The sequence below is a fragment of the Diplotaxodon limnothrissa genome, linkage group LG6 (assembly GCF_057381915.1).
Source record: "Diplotaxodon limnothrissa isolate DT_005_m linkage group LG6, D_limnothrissa_male_GT1.1, whole genome shotgun sequence".
In the NCBI taxonomy this organism is placed as follows: domain Eukaryota; kingdom Metazoa; phylum Chordata; class Actinopteri; order Cichliformes; family Cichlidae; genus Diplotaxodon; species Diplotaxodon limnothrissa.
Genome location: NC_140601.1, coordinates 22,842,972 through 22,853,230, shown reverse-complemented (window position 1 = coordinate 22,853,230; position 10,259 = coordinate 22,842,972).

The following is a 10,259-nucleotide window of genomic DNA, read 5'->3' as shown; positions in this document are numbered from 1 at the left end:
ACAAAAACCATCACAGAGTATCTGCTAAACCAGGGGTGGGCAACTCCAGGCCTCGAGGTCCGGTGTCCTGCAGGTTTTAGATGTCACCCTGGGTCAACGCGCCTGAATCAAATGACTAGTTCATTACCAGACCTCTGGAGAACTACAAAACATGTTGAGGAGGTAATTTAGCAATTTGAATCAGCTTTGTTGGATCAAGGACACATCTAAAACCCGCAGGACACTGGCCCTCGAGGCCTGGAGTTGCCATGAGCCAAACACTGGTCTGTTTGTGTGCACATTAGCAGGATTTATTTAACATCAACTTTCAAGCATGACTGTGATTGGGTAATCAGACAGAGCCAGCTGCTGAAGTGTCCAATCTTTATGGCTGTGAAAGGGGCAAGATTTCTTGTGTTTTCATTATATTTTCCTGTAAGAAGTATTGTGTTCCAAGTTGTTAAGAATGAACCACATGATTTATTTATTTATTTATTTAGGACAGTGCATGTTAATGAACATAAATGTAAAAAAATTACATGAATGTAAACATACCAGATTATAGCCAAGGGCTAATTTCACTCCATTATGAGAGTGATCTACCAAACTCTGCAGTTTATTTTAGCCACCGATCTTGGTCTTTACCAGTTTTGCTTCCTTCTTGCAAACAGAGACATTAGCAATAGCCTCACACACCAATGTGAAATGCTTAAGTTACTTTGTGCAACTGGAAAAGCAAATAAATATTTATGAATAATTTGAAATACTTTTGAAAACCTCAAGGTCAGATGTCATGTTTTCTGGAAATTTTGTGAATGTGATAACTCAAGAAGGAAGTCATCGAGGATTTTCAAATTACTAGGAGGCTGAGGGATTGCAGTGGCGGTCACCAGTGTTTTTTTGTTTTTGTGTTCACATGCAGACTACGTAAGGGTTAAACCACTCACCAGAGACAGACTTTTTTCTTATCAGACAAGCAAGTGTGTTATATTCTTTCCTAAATGGTTATCTATTGGGTGTGTGTTGTGACCTTCACTTGAGCTTGCCAGTAGAACTGAGTCATGATCTTGTCCTTTGTGTCAGAGTCTAATTATTGCTTCATAGCCTTTTTTTATTTTAAATTCATTATATATAAAATTAAACATGCTAAGGCTCTTTTTGAAATTATTATTTTGATGGTTATGGCGTATAACTGATGAAAGCCAGAAATCCAGTTTGTCAGAGTATATCTTTAAATCAATCAAAAAAAGGTTTACTATATAGAAATAATTATGAAGGTGTGGTCAGTTATATTCTCAGTGATTGGTTGTCACAATTTACTGCATCAGTAGAAAGTAGCATGGATGTGATCAGCTTGTGGCACTGCTCAAATGTTACCAAAGCCTTGGTTGCTTTTATAGCAGCCTTGAATTTACCTGTATTGTTGGGTCCGACATTTCTCCTCTTCCTCTTGACAGCAGCTCAAAGATTTCCTGTGGGGCTCAGCCAAGGACTGGTTGGTTGGTCAATCAAGCTCATAAACATCATAGACAACAAACTATTTGATATTAATGTCGGTGTGTTGGGCTAGTTCTAATTCCTGCTGGAAAAGGGAATTGCCATCCCAATAAGTTTTATTATATCCTGACAGGCAAGTGTCTTCTTAAATGGTAATAGCAATTTATTACCAATTAATTACCAAAGTAAGAGCCAAGCAATCATCTTGTATCAACAGTGGTTATAACTGAGTTATATGGTAGTCAAATTCATAAACTGGGTAACAATGTGGGTGAGGATATTTAATACTATTATTGTCAACAAAGTGTTTTGTTTAAGCAAATTGTCAGAGACTCATAGTGAAGATCATTTTTAGCATGTTGACTCTTTCTGTTTGTGGTTGCAAATGCAAGTGCACTATTTGGCCCTAATACCAGCACTGTCACCTTGCTGTTTTGTTTTCAATACCACTATCTTAATATTTGGGGCCTGCTACATTTCATTTTATGTGGAATGCTGAAGCTACAAATAGATTAATGAAAAGAAAAAAAAAACACATTTTCAGGAAACAAGTTTTGCTTCAGCCAAGTCACAGATGAACTTGATGAGTGTATTTGATGGAAACATAGCTGTTGTCCTGTTGACTTGCTAGTATTTTTAACTTGCCCAAGGCCATTTGGCCAGAGGTTATGATAAACCCTGCAAAAGATGTCTAATGGGCATCTAATGAGTTTTGCTGATGTAAACAATATAAATGCAGAACATTAGCTTTCATGTGAAAATAACTCCCTAATATATAGGAACTTAGAAAAAACAATTTATAAGGAAGCTTATGTATAAGTTCAATAAGGGTGATCTGTACACACATCTGTCTGCTTCCCAGGTGTTCGGAAGTTTTACATTTTGTGTGTATAATTTTTTACAGTTTTTAGCAGTTAACAAACATCGAAACCTGCAGGTGTAATGTTGGAAAGTCCCTGAGGATTTAAACTTGTCTTGCTAGAATGTTGGAAAACCTGATTTAGTGGGATTACCCGTAAGTCGTAGTATACAGTATAATATTGTACGGTATGCATAGAAACAGGAAGTCTATATTGCATTTAAGATGTAATCAATCGTTAGCTGTGTTGTTTCCCTGAAATGATGCAGACAGAAATGTTACAAAAATCCTTGTTTAGTCTTTATTTGAATGAGTTTAATATTTACTTAACATTAACTCCTTCCTAAATCTCCCAAACATTTTCTTGCTTGATCTATCTCACTTTCAAAAAGGACATTCCTCTGCACAACATCTGATGTCTTGTTACCCCTTCGTCTTCACTCTTTTGCAGGAGAAAGCAAAGACTCAATCATAAAAGGTCAATATTATGAAAAGTAATGTCATTCAAAACAATAGCTTTGCTGTCTATTGACCGTACGTGGAGACTTTTTAAATGAGAATAAGAAAGAAAAGTATTTCTTTGTGCCCCCCTTTCCCTGTTAATGCCCTACCTGGTCCCCTGGCAAAGCTTTGCTAGAGCCGCCCCTGCATAGTTACCAGCTTTCAGCTAAATAGAAAAGGATCCTGGTGTTATTTGTCTCTCAGAAACAGTTCATAACTTCCCTTCAACTCATTCATGTCACCTCAAAGGTAAACCTGTTTTTCCATCACCTGTTCAGCTCTGATCATTCAGTAAGGACATCTCCTGGTTTCATCTTCATGTTTCCCTCTCATCACATATCCAAATCAATATCATGACCAGCAGCTTTTACAGCTGTGGCTCCAGAAAACATCAGCTGATACTAGAAAGTAATATTAAATAAGTTCTAACAACAGCTGACCAAGCTTAAACGTGCTGCTGTTGTTTAGCAAGGCATCTGCTGGTTTCCTGTTTCTTGCGCAAAGTGGGAGATAAACAAAACAAGAGAGACAGGACTTGTGACAGAAAAGCCGATCAGCTGATCATTGATCAGTTTCATGATTGAAGTAGCAACAGAAGAGGGAGGGGGAGAGAATGAGAGAAGAAGAGGCAGCTGTGCAGCGTAAAGACACAGAATAACTCCAGCTTTGTGTCTTTTTCCATTCTAGCTGAAGCACGGGACAAACTGTTCCTTTTCACCTCAATACAAAATGCGTAATAACTTCTCTGAATACGGGACGATTCCGTTTTTTACGGACAGTTGGCAACTCTACTAACTAACTTTATGAATAAAGTTCAACATCAGTAACATCATAGCACCCACCCAGCTGTAGAAACTCCATCATGCTAGCTAGTACGCAGTACGAGTTATTGTAACTGACTGTAAAAAGTCAGCATAACGAAAATAAACTACACCTAAACTTGGTTTATATCTGACCCAGATAGACTGCAGGTCATAACTTCTTACCTGAAGTTCAGTTCACCTGACACTTGGACAGGTGGCCGCCTCGGGTCTCTCCTCCTCCTGCCTCCCCTTTCTTTCATCCATTTGCTGGCCTCTGTGGAAGCTCCGCCACAACCACCACCAAACAACTGAGTTATTTTTACACATTGGCCAGCATCTGGCCAATCCACCACCTTTCATTGTTTATACCGTTACCAAAAAAATAAAACATCGGCCCATAAAAACGAAAAATCACCATCAGCCCATATACGGTCGGTACGAGGTAAATTTCTTTCCTCTGAAAGATGGACTTGCACTTTGGGATCTTTTAAACATCATTAGGCGCGTTGCTGCGCGCTGCCTGTCCTGTCTGTGAGTGCAGAACAAGCGCTCACAAAGCAGCAGTTTGGGGATGACGTCACACACATGGGTCCTCTGTCAGAATATAGGTCTTTGGAGCGTGATGTCACGGGGGTGGGCGTGGAAAGGATTTTGGCCTGATGCGCCATTTTCTGGGTCCAACCAAAGTGCAAGCGAAAAAGGAGCGAAGGCACACACAACAGCCATGGTTCGTTCTTGCTGTGCGGTCCGCTGCAATGTTCGATCGCACGACCGGCAAGAGAATAAGCTTAAAAAGGGTTTGTCTTTTCATTCTTTCCCCACCTGGAAGCAACATGAGGGAGCTCATGTATCGGATGTTACCAAACGAAGGCGTCTAGCCTGGATAGCAGCTGTGAGACGAGCTGATATCCAGTTCTCTTCCATCTCCAAATATCTTTTGGTGTGCTCCAGACATTTTTAGTACAGTAAATGCAAATTATTTACATGGCAGTGCACTTCAGGCATAAATCTAGATAAAACATTATGGGTCATTCCCACAACCCACAGCTTTACTGTGTTCCAGCAAAGTATCCAATAGTGGTGCCAACTCCTCCACAGTAGTAGGTGGGATTTTTCTTTTTTGAGGACGGCTCCTTTTACCTTTCAGTACGGATGGTCTGTTTATGTTTTGATTGAGAGCCTTTTTTGGGGGGCAGCTGAAGAGGAGAAGTCTATCTTATGGCCAACCTCTGGCTGTATCTTGGTCATATTGCCAGGCAAAACCCAGTATGCAGGTTCATCTGTAACAGTCCTTGTGCCACGATCAACACTGTTGCTTCTACATTAAACAGAAGAGCAGTGACATGGCTGCAGGTCTCTGCGACTCCGGCCTTACAGGTGCAGTGGGCGGCTTCAACCTTTCCTGTGATGCTCACAGTGACCCATGGCTGCAATGCTGGGCTGGTTCATTCAGTCTTTGAGAGTGCAGTACCTGAAACACACACAGACAAGCATAAAGGGACAATTATGAATCACTTAATATGATAAGGAGATTCTGCAATGTATAAAATTAAAATAAAATGTATTTTTAGTGACACAGGATACAAACGTGGAAGCAAGATGTATAATTAGAATTATTTATAATAAATATGAATAAATTTCTTTAACCATAGAGAATGACTAAATCCTTCAGGACAATGTCACATCAATGCACTGAACTCACTATGTTATCCCTCTTACAGAGCCTCCACATGTTCTCACTGTAATTTCCCCCTCATGAATGAATTTATGCTGCACTAATTTGAATGTTCGGAGGGAAATCAAACGCATTTTACTCGCAGTACTTGAGCTGACTTACCTTTGTTTGATTGACGACTTGTACGCGCTGACTCCACAGACAAGGTACGAAAATACAGGGTGGGCCATTTATATGGATACACTGTAATAACATGGGAATGGTTGGTGATATTAAAGTCCTGTTTGTGGCACATTAGTATATGTGAGGGGGCAAACTCCTCAAGATGGGTGGTGACCGTGGTGGCCATTTAGAAGTCGGCCATCTTGGATACAACTTTTGTTTTTTCAATAGGAAGAGGGCCATGTGACACATCAAACTTATTGGTAATGTCACAAGAAAAACAATGGTGTGCTTGGTTTCAACATAACTTTATTCTTACGGTGTATCCATATAAATGGCCCACCCTGTATATCAGGCTACGTCAATAGCGGTTGGTCTTCAGGGTTTCTACTCCACGGCCGTATTTCATACAGGTCCACATTTCCAATGCACGCAATTTTCTGCAAGTGCCGCCGCTTCGCCTCTGGACGCAATCGGTCTCTATACCGTCCGTTTTCTTTTCAGCTGCTTTTAAGCATGTTTCTTGTTGTCGTCGTTCCAACACAGTGTGTTTGTTTTGATTTGTGGACCCGGAAAATGGCGCCGCGCTCCCACAACACATTGCGGCGTGACGTCAACTCCAAAGCCCTATAGGAAAACCTGGACATTTTTATCAATCTCGAAAATCCCCCCAGACGCCCCAGACAGACCGTGAAAAGAGGACATGTCTGGGGAAAAGAAGACGGTTGGTCGCCCTAGTTATTATCCTTTTCTGCATTGCATTTTGTTTTCTCTGCCTAGTCTGTGCAGTTTTTATAATTACTCTGCCGGAACAGTCAGAAATGTTCTTTTGTTTTTCTTTTTGCCTTTGCCAGTAACTGGGATTACAGTGTAATGTAGTCAAACTTGCTCTTAGTGTTAACACACACACCCAAAGTACCGACAACACATTCTAGAAAAATACCAAGACTAAATATTCCAGTAGAAATACTGTCAACATCCTGCTTCTAAGGTGTAAACTTGGCAATCAAAACTAGGACTGCAGTAAAAATCTTATCCAGCAGTTCTTATGCCTTTAAAAACCACATACTGTATTGTACATCTCAAGGAAAGACACTCAATTAACTAAAGAATACAAAATAGGGTTAACTGAGTATACATAATACACATGAAAGAGACAAACACTAAGATATAGACAAAAGTTACCAGATAATTAATTGTTAGTGTATAGAGAACTAAAAGCAGTTCAGCCAGCTAAGTACAAATGTGCAGTGAAAGCCAGGCATCAGAACAACTGATATGACTCCGCACCAGACCAGCATAAAATGTATGCAAATAGGAAGGTTCCAAATGAGAACCTTATGAGAGACTTACTCAAATAAAAGGCAGTGATGAGTACTAAAATAATGGCCAATAATAAAGGGCAGAGGGCAGAATGGTAGACAAGATCCAAATGTTTACATATGGAGGCTTTACACTTTTATTTTAATTTATTTCACACACCTGAAATACACAGACCTAGGTGCGAGGCTTATGATGGATTCATAATTTATTTAGTTTTAAGATTTCAGATGAATCCGTGTGATCACACTTTCTGCATTTCAACTTTTTGTGTATGACTGATAAAACAAGGTCCAAGTGTGTATTAAGCTTCATTGTAAATGTAATCAAAATATCTCAAAATATAGACTTAAAATGTTCACTGTTACACATCTCTGAATTCAGACACCACAAAATATAACGGCAGTGCATTATTCCTAAGCTGTAACAAAAACAATAAACAGATGAAAAAAAGAAATTCACACTGTTAAGCAACCAGTTATATTTGCAAATACTTGTGTTTGTACCAATGATTGCAGAAAAGTTCTTTTCTACAATCATTGGTTTATACAGTGAATAATAATTTGGTTTATTGTAGATATCGGAAATTGCATATTGTTTGTAAGCTCAAAGAATGAAAGAAAGTAGTCTTTTTGACAGGTTTTTTTTTTATTTTAACACAAATTTTATAAGTAAGATAGAAAAATAAAAGATAAAAGCTACTAAGTGTCATTGCTCAGAGAGAATACTAAAAGCACTAGTTTCACTGATCAGACTTTTTCTGAAAGTGACTTTAGGTTTTGCTGATATTTTATGTAAATGACACAGATTGAACTTTTAAAAAAAAATTTGACAGGTTGTTTAACCATAGTTTGTTTAAAGACAACTCAAACCCAGAGCAGTGTTTATTGCAAGTACTAATGATACAATTTAATCAGTAGTCCTTGCAGCACTACTCATGACAAGATTTTGAAATGTATGAAAGTGTGAAACTGAAAGAATGGGCTCGGCATTGTGATTGCACCTTAAGACTTTCAACATTCTCTTTGCTTAGAAAATGATGAACAAAACAAGTCCAGCTAGTTACGTCACACTTTGAAAAAGCAAGAATTTCTTGCTTCACTTACAAATAACCAAAGGCACAAGTCTTCAGTTACTTATTTGGACTCCAGCTGGTAAGGAGTCTGTTGCCTAGTTAGCCTACCATTCAGGGTGCGGTTAATACTGACTAAAAGAATACTGCTGCACAGTTAGACTCCCAAGAGGTAAGAGAAATTTTTATTTTTTTTTATTTTTTAAATTCCGATATTAACACAAGTAAATATTTAAAATTATAATTAATAAGGAATTAATTTACACCACCAACATCTAATTTCTTGTCAAGGTGTCATCATTCTGCACTGACAGCTCTGTATAACAAATACGAGAAAATGTTTTTGTACTTTTGCGTGTGTTTAATCCTTGTTTAAACAAAAACATATTTAACAAACACACATTTATATTTATTAAAGACTTAAATGATCATAATATGATCAAACCAATAATATACAAAACATTTAGACATTGCATGATATTATTATTAATAAATCAGATTAAGTCATTTTTTATGTTCTAGAGTAGCAGACAGCGTCTTAATAATAAAGTACGTGGTCAAAGGAGCTTGCAAAGAAAAGCGTCTGGACTTCTTTAAGTTGCTTGAAGACGTTTCACCTCTCATCCGAGAAGCTTCTTCAGTTCTAAGGTCAAATGGTGGAGAGTCCCAGAAGGATGCCAATGTTCACATTTTGGACAGAGAGGACAGATGGTTTGAAAGAGGAGTGAAAGAAGCCATCTATGTCCACTGTGAGCGACCATCTTTGAACAGAGGCGGGGGTTTACGACACCAACTCTCTGCCATCTATAATCCAGTTTTGAGATCCCTTCCCAGACGCCTTAATGCCCACTCACATCCTGGGCCATCTGACCTCAGGAATTCGCATGATAAGGTGGGGCCAGGTTTCACAATGAGCTCACCCAAAACTCTGGCTGATTGGGACCCACACCCAGCTTCACACCTTGGCTCAGGCGATTAGAGGATCATCAGGGGGTCCTTTTGTCCCTCTGTGGGGGGTTACTCCCACTAGGTTTATATCTGGGACTCTCCACCATTTGACCTTAGAACTGAAGAAGCTTCTCGGATGAGAGGTGAAACGTCTTCAAGCAACTTAAAGAAGTCCAGACGCTTTTCTTTGCAAGCTCCTTTGACTACGATGACCTGGATGACTGAGAACCTTCACAGACAATAAAGTACAACAAGCGCTCACAAAGCAGCAGTTTGGGGATGACGTCACACACATGGGTCCTCTGTCAGAATATAGGTCTTTGGAGCGTGATGTCACGGGGGTGGGCGTGGAAAGGATTTTGGCCTGATGCGCCATTTTCTGGGTCCAACCAAAGTGCAAGCGAAAAAGGAGCGAAGGCACACACAACAGCCATGGTTCGTTCTTGCTGTGCGGTCCGCTGCAATGTTCGATCGCACGACCGGCAAGAGAATAAGCTTAAAAAGGGTTTGTCTTTTCATTCTTTCCCCACCTGGAAGCAACATGAGGGAGCTCATGTATCGGATGTTACCAAACGAAGGCGTCTAGCCTGGATAGCAGCTGTGAGACGAGCTGATATCCAGTTCTCTTCCATCTCCAAATATCTTTTGGTGTGCTCCAGACATTTTTAGTACAGTAAATGCAAATTATTTACATGGCAGTGCACTTCAGGCATAAATCTAGATAAAACATTATGGGTCATTCCCACAACCCACAGCTTTACTGTGTTCCAGCAAAGTATCCAATAGTGGTGCCAACTCCTCCACAGTAGTAGGTGGGATTTTTCTTTTTTGAGGACGGCTCCTTTTACCTTTCAGTACGGATGGTCTGTTTATGTTTTGATTGAGAGCCTTTTTTGGGGGGCAGCTGAAGAGGAGAAGTCTATCTTATGGCCAACCTCTGGCTGTATCTTGGTCATATTGCCAGGCAAAACCCAGTATGCAGGTTCATCTGTAACAGTCCTTGTGCCACGATCAACACTGTTGCTTCTACATTAAACAGAAGAGCAGTGACATGGCTGCAGGTCTCTGCGACTCCGGCCTTACAGGTGCAGTGGGCGGCTTCAACCTTTCCTGTGATGCTCACAGTGACCCATGGCTGCAATGCTGGGCTGGTTCATTCAGTCTTTGAGAGTGCAGTACCTGAAACACACACAGACAAGCATAAAGGGACAATTATGAATCACTTAATATGATAAGGAGATTCTGCAATGTATAAAATTAAAATAAAATGTATTTTTAGTGACACAGGATACAAACGTGGAAGCAAGATGTATAATTAGAATTATTTATAATAAATATGAATAAATTTCTTTAACCATAGAGAATGACTAAATCCTTCAGGACAATGTCACATCAATGCACTGAACTCACTATGTTATCCCTCTTACAGAGCCTCCACATGTT